A 16,185-nucleotide genomic window follows, 5' to 3' on the forward strand; every position below is an offset into this window, starting at 1 on the left:
TGTATAGATGAGTGCCACACACTAGATTTTGGGTGTATTTTGGTCTGTTAGAAGAAAGTGCCTCCTAAAATTATAAAGAAAGAAAGACTTATATATGTACCAAATAAGGGTTGATATGATGAAGGGATGGAATATGACTGTAAAGATGAAAATTATAAAAAATTTTAAAAAATGAATTGATAAGAAGGTGTTTTTAAAAAAATAAAGAAGAGGATTAAAAAAAGGAAAGAAAGAAAGAAAAAAAGGGGGGAGAGAATGTGATCAGGGAGGAGATTGGAAAAAAGCCATACACTAGAGATTTAGGGTATACTTTGATATGTTAGAAGAAACTGTATCTCAAAATTTTAAAGAGAGAACAACTGATATATATATGCCAAAAATAAGGGTAAGTACTATGAAGGGATAGAATATGACTCTAAAAATGAAAAATAAAAATGTTTTTTAGAAAAAGGGATTAATAAGATGGTGAAAAAGGGAAAAAGAAAAATTTCAAAAAAAAAGTTAAAAAATTAACTTTGAAAGACTAATGAATCATGGTAAAAAAGCCATGAATTCTATGTGCAGTATTCCCCTAGCGCTGGAGTTCTCCCGTTCTCCTTGATCGGTAAACTTGGTCTTGGCTTGCTGGCTGTTTGTGCTGATCTTCTGGGGGAGGGGCCTGTTGTCATGGTTCCCAAATGTCTTTGCCGGAGGCGGAATTGCCCCGCCCTTGCGGGTCCGGGCTAAGTAATCTGCTCGGGTTTGCTCTGGGGAGCTTTTGTTCCCTGCAAGCTTTCGGTACAGCTTTGGAGGATGAGAGTGAAAATGAAGGCCTCCCAATCTCCGCCAGGGAGGAGCCAAGAATTCGGGGCCCCGCTCCTCAGTGCTCCCCCAGAGAAGAGCAATCACTCCTGTCTCCCCGGTCTCCAGTCGCACTCCGTGCTCACCCGGCCTGTGACCGAGCATTTCTATCTCTGGCACCCGACCCCGTGTGGAGTCTCCAAACCCAGCAGATCCCCATGGTGCGCTCTCGCGCCACTCCTCCCGGGGGAGGAAAGGGAGTCTCCCCGGATCTGCTGCTTGTTGGGTTCCTGCTGGTGGAGCAGTGGCCCAACTGTCACCGATCACGGTTTATGGCCACCCCGAGCTGAGAGCCCACGCCTCGGCTCCGTCTCTGCAGCCAGCTTCCGCGATCCGATACCTGGGAGCTCTGCCGCACTCAGGCACCCCCGGTCTTTCTGTGACCACGAGGGTCCTGAGACCACACTGTCCCATGAGGGTTCCACCTCCCACTTAGCCACTGGAGTGATGTCCCTCAGCGGAGCCGACTTCTAAAAGTTCCGATTTTGTGCTCCGCGGCTCTAGCACTTGCCAGAAGCGGCCGACGGAGGCCCCCTCCCCCGCCGTCTATCCTCCCGAATATCGCCTCGGATTCACTTCTCCATGCGTCCTACCTTCCAGAGAGTGGTCGCTTTTCTGTTCAGAGAGTTGTTGCTATTCTTTTCTTTGATCTCCTGTTGAGTTCGTAGGTGTTCAGAATGGTTTGATCCCTATCCTGCTGAATTCCTGAGACCAGACGAAATCCAGGTCTCCTACTTCTCCGCCATCTTGCTCCGCCCCTCACCCTTCTTTCTGTTACTGTTCCAGAGGCAAAGATCTCACAGGATCTGGAGCAATGACGTTTCCAGAAGATCCATCACACATTCCTTTTTTCCTAACCATATCCTTTTACAACCGTTCCTGGACACAAAAATCTGGGTTCAGCTTGGCTGGATGAGCTGCAGACTCATGGCTGGGACAACAAGACTGATGCTTTCATTTTCATTTGGCCTTTGTCTAAAGGCAACTGGAGCAAGGAGGAGCTGATGAAATTGGAAAAGTTTTTCTATGTATACTCCATTGGATTTTGTCAGGTGTTTCAAGACCATGTCAGACATTGGCAGCTTGAATGTGAGTTAGTTCCCTCAGGGAAGGAGCGATGGAGGTGGCAGATGTGTGTAGGTCTCCTTGAATTCCTTCTTCCTCTAGGAAAGAGCCTCCATTGGCTTCTGAAACTTACATCTCGCCCATCATGAATCTGAATCACAACCTCTGGGCAAGGGGTAGAAGCCAGACCCTGATTCTTGAAAAGCATCACATCTTCTACTTAGCACTCCTCTCATTGACCACAGGCTGTGCTCTCCTGTCTCCCACTAGCATCTCCCATGACCACCACTTTCCCTGGCCTAAAACCAGGCACACTCTGTTCCCCCACTCTGTGACTGACTCCTTGAACTGTGCCTTTCTTCCCCTTTAGTCCCATCAGCAAATTCTGTCTATGCTTTCCCTGTACCGCACTGCACTCCCTTCACCCTAGATTGTTTTTATCCCCAGCTCTCCTGCTGAGCCCTTCCCTCTTGTCTGCCCACACCCTTCATGTCTCTCTTCCAACGTTTGTTCCTTCCTCAATCATCACCTCTTCCTCTGCACCTAGTGACCACCACTTCCTCTTTGTTTGAGCCTCCCTTCAAACCAAACTGTAGTCCATTCACTCTAATCCCCTGAACTTTCCCCTCTGATTCAGGCCTACATGGGTTCCACTCCTCTCATTTAATCTCCTTCACTCCCCCTGTCCTGTAACTCACAACTTCTCTTCCCCAGATCCATTTCAGGTACAACTGGCAGAAGGCTGTGAGCTACACTTTGGGGAAGCATCAGTAGGATTCATGCAGATTGCTTATCAAGGGGCAGATCTCATGAGCTTCCAGAACATGACATGGTGGTCATCTCCAAAGGGAAGAAGTAGGGCTTGAGAGGTCTGTAAACTATTCAATCAGTACCCTGTAATCAATGAAGGAATACACACACTCTTCAGGGACACCTGTCCCCAGTTTCTTCTTGATGCAGGGAAGGAAGATATCCAGTGACAAGGTCAGTCCTGCTCTCTCCTGCCATGAATTCTTTACTCTGCACTCATAAATTTGTACCATTCCCTCAAATTCAGGGCAAGAAGGAGTCAAGAGGGAGAGAGGATGATGGTTACTGGTTTCTAGAGGTGGAAAGCTGTGTCTGTCTAAAGTGATGTGAAGATCTACTCTCTCAATCTGTGAATACTTGTCTTGTCTTTGCAGTGAGGCCAGAGGCCTGGCTGTCCACCGGCCCCAGTCCTGGTCTTGGCCGTCTGCTGCTGGTGTGTCATGTCTCTGGCTTCTACCCAAAGCCTGTGTGGGTGATGTGGATGCGGGGTGAGCAGGAGCAACAGGGCACCCAGCAAGGCAATGTCCTGCCCAGTGCTGATGGGACATGGTATATTCAGATCTTCTTGGATGTGAAAGCCAGTGACGCAACTGGCCTGTCATGCCTGGTGAGGCACAGCAGTCTAGGAGGCCAGGACATTGTTCTCTCCTGGGGTGAGAAAGAGCCGAGGCCCACCTGGGAAAGGGGGCAGGTGGTGCTAGAGCAGAGTGTGAGAGCCAGATGAAAAATTTGGGGTTTGAGGGATTCCTGACCAAAAATGACTAAAATCAGTAAACCAAGGAATGGAGAACTAAGGGTAGGGGCCCTCTAGATGTGGGAGGATGCAGAGGGTTGGGTGTAGGCCCTATCTCTGAGGAGGATAGGGGAAGTGAAAGGCGGAAGGACCGTTGGTTGGTGAGACAGAGGGTGGCAGGAGCAAGGGGGACTGGGGAGGTACAGTTCAACCTGTGGTGGATGAGAAATGACACCCTCTGTGCACCAAACCCACAGAGCAGCCCCACTCCATGGGCTTGGTTCTCCTGGTGGTGTTGGTGCCCCTGGTGCTTCTGGCAGGCCTGGCGTTGTGGCTCTGGAAGCGCTGGTGAGTCTCTGGAGCCACCTTCCTGCTCTTTCCTACATGTCTCCCCATCTTTCAGTCTGTCCTCAGCCCTCCTGTTCAGTGCTCTTCCTTCCTGCAGTCCTCACCTCCACCTGCTGCAGAGTGACTCCTCCTCTGTTCCTCCCAGGAACTGGAGGACCTCAGTGCACTGGCTTCCATTTGGAGCGACATCCCAGCGGCTCAGGCTACAGTACTTACCTAAACCCAGCTCAGCGGTGATGTCCTTGCAACTCTCTGTGTGCATCTTTTGTCTTTCATTTTTGCTTAATAATCAGTTGTCAATATAAGCTAAGTGTAATTTAGTGGGATTTGTTGTTGTGACCTGATTCTGAGACTTTAAAATTCAAAATTTATCTCTGTATGGAATGAAGTCGCAGAACCTCCATGGGACATCAGACATCCAATGGCATTTCCTCCAGAGTCTTCCCTGATTCACTAGTGGAAGAAGTCTCTGCCTGGTGAGAATTCCCACAACTTTTATTTGCACTTTGGTAAATCTATTTCTGAGCCCCACCTATGGTTGTCCCCAGTGAGGCCGCTTTTCTCCTTCTAGTGCTTAGGCCCATTGAGATCAAAGTCCATATTTTTTAACTATTTGTATCCTTGGTAAGGTGTCTCACCTGCATGGAATAAAAACCTGTATTGAATTTTTGTCAAATTTATAGGTTTTCTTCTTTTCCTTCCTGAAATGTTTGTAGTAGTTAAGATGTTTGATGCTCTTCTTGTTAAAAATCTTCTCATTTGGCTGATGGACTTCACACTTTCATGGTTCCTTGTGTCATCTCTGAGACTCTGAGGAGAAACACAGTTTTACCTGTAACCACTCCAGTTATTTACTGCAGACACCTATTGGAGTGGACCTGTTGCTCCAAGTATTCTGAATAAAAAGAGGAAGACAGGATGCTTGCTGTTTGTGAGGCTGAGGGACAACAGCAGAGTTGTCACCTTAGGGCTTGTTAGAAATATAGGGTCTTGGTCTCAGGTGAGACCCACTGAATCACAATTTGCATTTTAGCAAAATCAGCTAGGGATTGTCAGGTACATAAAATGTGAGAGGCACTGGTACAGGTGATGCCTGAGAGGTATCAGTGCAAGTGTGTCTGTGAATGGAAAAGAGATGGTCCAGGAAAGAGAACAAGAGTGTTGTGCTCAGGAAGGAATGGGGATCCAACAAGGAGCGTGCATACAGTGCCTCCTGGCATTCATGGCTGCTGTGTTACAGTCACTGAGGGATGGACACTAAGACATTGTTCCTGGGAGGGATATGAAGTTGGGTTCCTAGGAGCCTTTGCTTACAACACTTGGTAACAGATGAATACACAGCCTGGATTCATATGTATTTCTGATTAAAAACAACTTCTTTCATATATATATATATATATATATATATATATATATATATATTCCAAATAATTCACTGTATGCCATATTCCCAATGCTGAAATATTATCTCAGAAATGTAACATTTCCCAGCTTGGGTACTGTGATCACCAGTGTCTTTGGTTTTAGCCCCACAGCTGTGCTGCCCATGATGCTTTAAGAAACAAACAAGAAACAGTCATCATCTCATGAATCCACAAATATAGATTCTTTCACCCTTTTTCTGTGGTGTTATCCTAGTGTCCTAGATACTACTTTAGCATTCTCTGGAATGGCTCTGTATAGATGTCATGAATGTCTTATTCATTTTCCTGGATTTATTGCATTGATAATTCATTACCTCTGACCTTATGGCCCACACCTCTGCATAGGAGCCTGAGTGAGGCTTACCTACACAGGTGTTTTGTCATGAGGCATATCCCACCTTCTTGTGCTTAGGAACACCATTTAGCCCTGCAGCTCTGGGCTTCAGGGTCTTTTTAACACTGAAATCACCAAGAAAGAGCATGTAATTTAAGAAATATGACACCAAATGGACCATGAAAAGACAAGTGTTTACAGTGTGAGAATTAATATGGGAAGGCAGAAGGGCATCTGATTTAGTCTCACCAGGCAACACATAAGGTGGATGACACATTCCAGGCATCTCTCCCTGCCTCTACAAATACTGGTGAGTGCATGTGTCTGGGGGTTACAAATCAATGTCAGCAGGTAGGCCAATCAGCACAGAGAGATTCCATGGATAATGAAGATAGGCCTTTTGTGACCAGTGACCTCCATGGCAGTAGGGGTGGAGACATCCATGATTAGACCTCACTCTTGGTTTCATTAATTAACTCAACAAACCATTTTCAAGCTCTGGCCATGCAGCTGGGACATTTTGAATGTCAAGTAGTAGGGAGTGAAAATTCTTCTGTGTCTTCGGAGCTTGAACGTTTTGCTTTCCTGATTTGTTCACTTTTTTCGTTGTGTTTCTAGTTTCTTAGTACAGGAGCTTATGTGGGTTTATCTAGGGGTTAAGAATTTAGTTCTAATTTGTTTAGGGGCCGAGGGAGGAGAACAGAGCAGGAGAATGTTCAAAGGGATCATGTGCAGGCTCCCAGTCCTGCACATGTGAATATTTCTGGAAAATAACATTGAAATGGGAGAGGTGGTAAAGGTGAAAATATGGGAAGGGGAAGAGCAAATCATGGAACTTCTGTGACCTTCCCACCTGGATCAAACTGCTTGGCTGTTTCTCTCCCAGTCCACCTTGTTGCCCTCCCATGGCCACCATATGGATTTTGATTGGTTGACTCCACCCTCATGTGTAGCTCTGGGCTCTGATCAGCCTGAGGCCACCAAGAGAAAACATCTTTGACAATGAGACAGGCTGAAGGATGGACAAGTAACCTGTTTTTCAGGCCAATCATCAGACAGATGCTACTCATCCTCACCCAGAGAGAGGGCTCAGGGCCAGGTACCTGCACCAGGTGGCACAGGTTCCACGAAGTCTGATTCTTCTGGCCAATGGAGGGGAAAGAGATGCTCTCTCCTGTCCGGGCTGGTAAGGTGCAGAGTATAAAGATGGAAAAAAGTACCATCCATTTTTCACCACCAGAGAAGCAAGCCTGAGGATGAAATTTCCATGCAAGGAGGCAGAGAAATTTTATATGTGAAATTTGCTAAGAGCATAGATCCAAAGTATTCTCGCCAAAGAAAGATAAAGAAAAGAAAAGGGAAAAAAAGGAGAGAAGAGAAAAGTAAAGAAAAGAAAAGTAAAGGGTCAGGGAGAAGGAGCTAATTTGGCTAAGTAGTAGGAGGACCCCAAGCTTGCCTCAACCCTAGAACACAGCTAGGTAAATATCAAATCATTCTGAATACCCCAGATATCTATCTGAGGACTGACAGAACAACCTGCACAACTACAGGGAGGCAAGAGGCCACATCATGGAAATTAGGAGGTGGGGAGTCATGCTTTTGGGGAGATACAATTATGGGTTCTGTGGAGGGGAGGGAGCCCTGGCTTTGTACAGAGGAGGAAGAGAGAGTGAGAGAGAGTGGGAGAACCCAGAGTATCACACAAGGAAAACACATCCCCATAACCATTGACTGGGAAAACAAAAGGGGTTGATTTCTGTGAAATTTTCAATCAGTGGGGCTCAAAGACTAGAGTTTTAGAGGTCCGAACCATGGCCATTGTGGAGCCCAGTGGGCACTGCTGTGATCTTGTGGAGAAGGAGAGCAGAAATCTGGGGACAAACAGCATGATCTGAGGATCCCCTGGGACACATGGGATAGAGTGAGTCTCCCCTTTTTGGGTTCATCTAGGAGAGGTGGCATTGCCTCTCTGGGGACAAAAGAGCTGGAGGGCAACATTATCCTCTGCCACCCCAGATTATTGGCACTGAGACACTTGTTGCATGTGGCTAACCTGGACACTGGTTATTTGCTGCACTTTACTACAAGCTCCATGCCCTGTGCTTCAGTGCGACCGCCCTTCTGGGACAAACCTGCACCAGTCCCAGTGTGGCGAGACACTCCCCCAGACTACCAGCATGGGTACCTGACATGCCAGGTCCCTAATGTTTGGAGGTTTAAAACTCAGCAAGCCTGCCTGGGTTAGCGCACAGGGACACTGTGTTGCTTGGTGGGCAGAAGGTTAGGGCACAGATAAGGTGAAGGCAGGGATCTGAGGGACACCTGGAACACACAAGGGGAGATTGTTCGCTCTTCTGGGAGGGCTTCCCTGAGAGCAGCAGCAGAATCCTTTCTTTAGGAATGAGGGAGGGGGTTGGTGCCATTTCCCTGCCCTGTCAATCAGCATTTTTCACAGGCAGAGCTGGAACAAACAAACCTAAAATTTGTATGGAACTAGAAAAGACTTGGAATAGCCAAAGCAATTTTGTAAAAGAAAAGCAAAGCTTGAGGCATCACAATTCTGGAATTCAAGCTATATCACAAAGCTCTAGTTATCAAGATGGTATGGTACTGGCAGAAAAGCAGACACATAGAACAATGGAACATAATTGAGAGCCCAGAAATGGACCCACGACTCTATGGTCAACTAATCTTTGAGAAAGCAGGAAAGAATATTCAATGGAAAAAAGAATGTCTCTTCGAGAGATGGTGTTGGGAAAACTGGTCAGCAACATGCAAAAGAATGAAACTACCACTTTCTTACACCATACTCAAAAATAAATTCAAAATGAATGAAAGACCTAAATCTGAGATAGGAAACCCTGAAAATCCTAGAGGAGGACACAGGCAGCAACCTCTTTAATATGGGCTGTAGAAATTTCTCACTAGATAGGTCTCCTGAGACAAGGGAAAGAATAGAAAAATAAACTATTGGGACGTCATCAAGGTAAAAACCTCCTTCACAGTGAAAGAAACAATCAACAAAACTAAAAGACAGCCTACAGAATGGAAGAAGATATTTGAAAAACGACATGTTTGATAAAGGGTTAGTATCCAAAATCTATAAAGAACTTATCAAAATCAACACCCATAAAACTAATAATCTAGTTAAGAAATGGGCAGAAGACATGAACAGACTTTTTTTCTGAAGAAGACATGCAGATGGCCAGCAGACACCTAAAAAGATGCTCAACATCACTGATCATCAGGGAAATACAAATGAAAACTACGATGAGATACCATCTCACACCTGTCAGAATGGCTAAAATTAACAGCACAGGAAACACCAGATGTTGGTGAGGATGCAGAGAAAGGGGGACATTCTTACACTGTTGATGGGAATGAAAACTGGTGTAGCCACTCTGGAAAACAGTATGGATATTCTTCAAAAAGATAAAAATAGAACTACCCTATGCAGCAATTGCACTATGAGGTATTTACCCAAAAATACAAAATACTGATTCAAAGGGACACATGCACCCCAATGTTCATAACAGCATTTATCGACAATAGCCAAATACTGGAAAGAGCTCAAATGTCTGTTGACTGATGATTGGATAAAAAAAGATTTGATATATATATATACACACACACACACACACACACACACACACACATACATACATACAATGGAAGATAATTCATTATATAAAGAATGAAATCTTGCCATTTACAAAGATGTGGATGAAGCTAGAGTATATTCTGAGCAGGGAAATAAGTCAATAAGAGAAAGACAAATACCATATGATTTCACTCATATGTGAATTTAAGAAACAAAAGAGGTGAACATTGTGGGGAAAAAGAGAGAGAGACAAACCATAAAAGAGACTCTTAAAGATAGAGAACAAACTGAGGATGGATGGAGGGAGGTGTGTGGGGGATGGTTTAGATGGGTGATGGGCATTAAGGAGGGAACTTGTGTTGAGCACTAGGTCTTATATGTAGGTGATGAGTAACTGAATTCTTACCTGAAACTAATATTACACAGTATGTTAACTAACTGGAATTTAAATAAAAATGTTTTAAAAAGAAAAAAAAGGAAAGAAGAGGGTTAGGATGTGAAGTGGTGGTCATGTTAACTGGCTTGGTTGTGAGCATCGTGTCACCATGTGCACATACACCAAAACATCAAGTGGTTACTTCATTTTATGTGATTTTTTTATATTAAAAGTATTTTTATTTTCTATTTTAATTGGGATTTCTCTTTTATTCTTTTACATGGGCTTAGCTCTTTAACTCAGAAAATTTATATTTTTGAAAGCACAAATGCATATGTGATATTTTTATTGGTTTTTGTCCAAATAAAAGATAGTGAAGTTTTTTTTCTGCAAGCACTGGCATCTTCCTTCTCCTCATTATTCTCTGAGAGAGGCAAGGCAGCATTACACAGGAGGAAGAATTTAGGGCCATGCGTCAAAGACTTGCTTTCCAACTGCTATGGGCAAACCATTTCAACTCTCTGAGCCTCAGTCTTCCCTGCAGGGGATATTAAACCAGATACTGGGGAGTCTCCTGACCTTCTAGCTTTAAGAGTCTATGATTTTAGAAAGCAAGGAGATGTTTCTGAGAAAGGATGAAGGAAATAAGTTAAAAGATGAGGGAAGCAAGCAGATACAGACTGTAGGAAAAACAAAGTTAGGGTTTGAAAAACAAGAGTCTGGATATGTACAGTAGTCAACCTGCTCCTAGTTAAACATCAGCAATGCTAAGTTAACTTTCCTGGGCTTTTTCTCTTTTCTCCTATGCCTCTGCTGGGATAAGAGCAAATGGGCACTACAGTACATTCGAGAAAGGCTGGAGCAGGACCAGGATGATCATTAGCATAATTAGCCCACACGCCATCCAGATGTGAAGGGAGCTTTCCCCCCTTACATGACAACTTGACCCTGAAGTCTAAAGGGTTAAAAGGGATCTTTACTCTCTGTGGGCTGCTCCCAATAGTCTTAATTCAAAAGTATACCGCTGTTTAGTTTATCCAGAATCATCTCTTAAATACCTAGCGATATGCTTCATCAAGCATTTCAACATGATGACAAAGCACCGAAGATACTCTGATAGGTAAAGCTTAGAAAAATTTCTTGGTTCTAAATCAAGTCTTATATTTTTCAAAATATATCTCTGGGCTTTTCTTAACTATCCAGAGAGGAGACCTAGAGAAAGAATATTCTTGTCGAGCATACTAAATAGAATTCACAACCTCATCTACAGCCTCATCTCCCATGGCTGGGAAGATCCTGTCACTTAGATTCACTCATCTCTCCAACAAACCAAGCCCTGAACTCTTGTGGGAGGAGGCAGGTGAGTAAATAGCAATTATAGCACTTGGTGAAGGGGGGGGTGGTACAAGGTGCTGAGGGAATGCATCCGAAGATGTTACAAGTGACCTATGAGGGTGGCTTGGACCAGGATGGTGGCAGTGGAAAGGGAGAGAAGTAGATAGACTTAAGATCCATGTTGGAGGAAAAACTGACAAGAGAGGGTAATGCATTCCATAAGAAACATAGAAGAAAGGGTGTGTTTCTAGTTTGAGTAAGTGTGTGAGCATTGACACCTGTTTACTGCGATGGAATATCAGGAATTCAGTTTTGAACATGTTGTCTGATAAGCTGTAACTCCTAAATTGAGCTATAACTCCTCCAAGGGATACGTGCATTTTATTTTATTTCTTTTCCAGTGGTAACTTTCTTTTTCTTTCTTTCTTTCTCTTTCTTTCTTTTTCTTTCTTTCTTTCTTTCTTTCTTTCTTTCTTTCTTTCTTTCTTTCTTTCTTTCTTTCTTTCTTTCTTTCTTTCTTTCTTTCTTTCTTTCTTTCTTTCTTTCTTTCTTTTCTCTCTCTTTCTTTCTCTCTTTCTCTCTTTCTTTCTCTCTTTCTTTCTCTCTCTCTCTCTCTTTCTTTCTTTCTTTCTTTCTTTCTTTCTTTCTTTCTTTCTTTCTTTCTTTCTTTCTTTTCTTTCTTTCTTTCTTCTCTTTTTAAATTTTATTATGTTATGTTAGTCACCATACAATACATCACTAGTTTTTGATGTAGTGATCCACGATCCATTGTTTGCGTATAACACCCCGTGCTCCCTGCAGTATGTACCCTCCTTAATACTCATCACCGGGCTAACCCATCCCCCCACCCCCCTCCCCTCTAAAACCCTCAGATTGTTTCTCAGAGTCCATAGTCTCTCATGGTTCATCTCTCCCTCTAATTCCCCCTCCTCATTTTTCCCTTCCTTCTCCTAATGTCCTCCAAGCTATTCCTTATGTTCCACAAATAAGTGAAACCATATGTTAACTGACTTTCTCTGCTTGACTTATTTCACTTAGCATAATCTCCTCTAGTCCCATCCATGTTGATGTAAAAATTGGGTATTCATCATTTCTGATGGTTGAGTAATATTCCATTGTATATATGGACCACATCTTCTTTATCCATTCATCTGTTGAAGGGCATCTCGGCTCCTTCCACAGTTTGGTTATTGTGGACATTGCTGCTCTGAACATTGGGGTGCATGTGGCCCTTCTTTTCACTACCTTTGTGTCTTTGGGGTAAATACCCAGGAGTGCAATTGCTGGGTCATAGGGTAGCTCTATTTTTAATTTTTTGAGGAACATCCACACTGTTTTCCAAAGTGGCTGGACCAACTTGCATTCCTACCAACAGTGTAAGAGGGTTCCCCTTTCTCCACAACCTCTCCAACATTTGTTGTTTCTTGCCTTGTCCGTTTTTGCCATTCTAACTTGTGTAAGGTGGTATCTCAATGTGGTTTTGATTTGAATTTCCCTGATGGCTAATGATGATGAATATTTTTTCATGTGTCTGTTAGCCATTTGTATGTCTTCTTCAGAGAAGTGTCTTTTCATATCTTCTGCCCACTTTTTGACTTGATTATTTGTTTTTTGGGTGTTGAGTTTGAGAAATTCTTTATACATCTTGGATACCAGCCCTTTATCTGTAGTGTCATTTGCAAATGTCTTCTCCCATTCTGTGGGTTGCCTCTTTGTTTTGTTGATTGTTTCCTTTGCTATGCAGAAACTTTTTATCTTGATGAAGTCCCAAAAGTTAATTTTTGCTTTTGTTTCACTAGCTTTTGGAGATATATCTTGAAAGAAGTTGCTGTGGCCGATGTCAAAGAGGTTACTGCCTATGTTCTCCTCTAGGATTTTGATGGATTCCTGTCTCACATTGAGGTCTTTCACCAATTTGAGTTTATCTTTGTGAATGGTGTTAGAGAATGGTCGAGTTTCATTCTTCTGCATGTGGCTGTCCAATTTGCCCAGCACTGTTTATTGAAGAGACTGTCTATTTTCCATTGCATGTTTTTTCCTGCTTTGTCAAAGATTATTTGACCATAGAATTGAGGGTCCATATCTGGGTTCTCTATTCTGTTCCATTGGTCTATATGTCTGTTTTTGTGCCAGTACCATGCTGTCTTGGTGATCACAGCTTTTTAATATAGCTTGAAATCCAGTAACGTGATGCCCCTAGCTTTGTTTTTCTTTTTCAACATTTCCTTGGTGATTCGGAATCTTTTCTGATTCCATACAAATTTTAGGATTGTTTGTTCCAGCACTTTGAAAAATGTCATTGGAATTTTGATCGGGATGGCATTGAAGGTATAAATTACTCAGGGCAGCATAGACATTTTAACAATGTTTATTCTTCTGATCCATAAGCATGGAATATTTTCCATCTTTTTGTGTCTTCTTCAATTTCCTTCATGAGTGTTCTGTAGTTCCTAGAGTATAGATCCTTTACCTCTTTGGTTAGGTTTATTCCGAGGTATCTTATGGTTTTTGGTGTTATAAATGGAATCGTTTCTCTAATTTCTCTTTGTACAGTTGTGTTGTTAGTGTATAAGAAAGCAACGGATTTCTGTGCATTGATTTTGTATCCTGCCACATTATTGAATTGCTGTATGAGTTCTAGTAATTTGGGGATGGAGTCTTTTGGGTTTTCCACATAAAGTATCATGTCGTCTGCGAAAAGAGAGAGTTTGACTTCTTCTTTGCCAATTTGAATACCTTTTATTTCTTTTTGTTGTCTGATTGCTGTTGCTAGGACTTCTAGTACTATGTTGAATGATAGTGGCAAGAGTGGGCATCCTTGATGTGTTCCTCATCTTAAGGGAAAGGCTCTCAGCTTTTCCCCATTGAGGATGATATTTGCTGTGGGATTTTTATAGATGGATTTTATGACCTTGAGGAATGTTCCCTCTATCCCTATACTCTGAAGAGTTTTAATCAGGAAAGGATGTTGTATTTTGTCAAATGCTTTTTCTGCATCAATTGAGAGGACCATATGGTTCTTCTCCCTCCTCTTATTAATGTGTTCTATCACATTAATTGATTTGTGAATGTTGAACCACCCTTGCATCTGGGGATAAATCCCACTTGGTCGTGGTGGATGATCATTTTAATGTATTGTTGGATCCTATTAGCTAGGATTTTGTTATCCATATTCATCAGGGATATCGGTCTGAAATTCTCCTTTTTGATGGGATCTTTGCCTGGTTGGGGTTAAGGTAATGCTGGCCTCATAAGATGAGTTTGGAAGTTTTCCTTCTGTTTCTACTTTTTGAAACAGCTTCAGTAGAATAGGTATTATTTCTTCTTTGAATGTTTGGTAGAATTCTCCAAGGAATCCATCAGGCCCTGGCTCTTGTTTTTTGGGAGGTTTTTGATCACTGCTTCAATCTCGTTACTGGTTATTGGCCTATTCACGTTGTCAATTTCTTCCTGTTTCAGTCTTGGCAGCTTATAGGTTTCCAGGAAGGCCTCCATTTCATCCAGATTATTCAGTTTATTGGAATATAGTTGTTGATAATAATTTCTAATAATTGTTTCTATTTCCTTGGTGTTAGTCATGATCTCTCACCTTTCATTCATAATTTTATTAATTTGGGTCCTTTCTCTTTTCTTTTGGATAAGTCTGGCCAATGGTTTATCGATCTTATTAATTTTTTCAAAGAACCAACTTCTAATTTCGTTGATCTGATCTACTGTGTTTCTGGTTTCTAGGTCATTGATTTCTGCTTTAATTTTAATTATTTCTCTTCTAATGCATGGCTTAGGCTTTGTTTCTTTTTCTCTAGTTCTTCAAGGTGTAGAGTTAGTTGGTGAATTTGGGATTCTTCTATTTTTTTGAGTGAGGTTGGGATGGCTATGTATTTCCCCCTTAGGACCGCCTTTACAGTATCCCAGAGGTTTTGGACCGATGTGTTTTCATTCTCGTTGATTTCTATGAATTGTTTAAGTTCTTCTTTGATTTCCTGGTTGACCCAAACATTCTTGAGCAGAGTGGTCTTTAGCTTCCAAGTGTTTCAATTTTTGCCAAATTTTTTCTTGTGATTGAGTTCCAGTTTTAAAGCATTGTGGTCTGAGAATATGCAGGGAATAATCTCAATCTTTTGGTATTGGTTGAGACCTGATTTGTGACCCAGTATGTGGTCTATTCTGGAGAAAGTTACATGTGTGCTTGAGAAAAATGAGTATTCTGTTGTTTTAGAGTGGAATGTTCTGTATATATCTATGAGGTCCATATGGTCCAGTGTGTCATTCAAAGCTCTTATTTCTTTGTTGATTTTCTGCTTAGATGATCTGTCCATTGCTGAGAGTGGAGTATTGAGGTCTCCTACAATTAACATATTGTTATCAATATGACTCTTTATTTTGGTTAACAGTTGGCTTATGTAGGTGGCTGCTCCCTTGTTGGGGGCATAGATATTTACAATTGTTAGATCTTCTTGTTGGATATAGACCCTTAAAGAATGAATAGTGTCCTTCTGTGTCTCTAATTACAGACTTTAGCTTAAAATCTAATTTGTCTGATATAAGAACTGTTACCCCAGCTTTCTTTTGAGGTCCACTGGCATGGAAGATGGATCTCCATCCCTTCACTTTCAGTCTGGATGTATCTTTAGGTTCAAAATGAATCTCTTGTAGACAGCATATGGATGGGTCCTGTCTTTTTATCCAATCTGCAACCCTGTGCCGTTTTATGGGAGCATTTAGGCCATTCATATTGAGAGTGATTATTGAAAGATATGAATTAATTGTCATCATGTTGCCTGTGAAGACGTTGTTTTTATAGATTGTCCCTGGAAATTTCTGTTCTCTATCACCCTTGGGGTCTTTCTCCTTTTATAGAATCCCCCTTAAATATTTCTTGCAGGGCCGACTTAGTGGTCACATATTCTTTCAGTTTCTGCCAGTCTTGGAAGCTCTGCGTCTCTCCATCCATTCTAAATGACAGCCTTGCCGGATAAAGTATTCTTGGGTGCATGTTCTTCTCGTTTAGTACCCTGAATATGTCTTGCCAGGCCTTTCTGGCTTGCCAGGTCTCTGTGGATAGGTCTGAGATTATTCTGATGTTCCTCCCTCTGTATGTAAGGAATCTCTTCCCCCTAACTGCCCTTAAGTTGGTTTCCTTGGTTCTAAGATTTGCAAGTTTTACTATTACATGCCAGTGTGTTGGCCTGTTTTCCTTGATCTTGGGGGGGGGGTCTTCTCTGCTTCTAGAACACGAATGTTTGTTTCATTCCCCAGATTGTGGAAGTTTTCAGCTACGATTTGCTCAAATACATCTTCTAGTCCTCTCTCTTTCTC

General features: G+C 42.4%; 1 pseudogene across 1 annotated transcript; it reads left to right on the forward strand.

Annotated features, from left to right (window-relative positions):
- The first annotated feature begins 1,654 nt into the window (after positions 1–1,654).
- Positions 1,655–7,743, forward strand: LOC113932674 (annotated as a pseudogene). Its single transcript, XR_003523104.1, has 5 exons — positions 1,655–1,929; positions 3,090–3,368; positions 3,706–3,796; positions 3,942–4,029; positions 7,663–7,743. The product of XR_003523104.1 is annotated as a T-cell surface glycoprotein CD1a-like (transcript).
- The last annotated feature ends 8,442 nt before the right edge of the window (positions 7,744–16,185 follow it).

The sequence above is a fragment of the Zalophus californianus genome, chromosome 10, assembly GCF_009762305.2.
Source record: "Zalophus californianus isolate mZalCal1 chromosome 10, mZalCal1.pri.v2, whole genome shotgun sequence".
NCBI lineage: Eukaryota > Metazoa > Chordata > Mammalia > Carnivora > Otariidae > Zalophus > Zalophus californianus.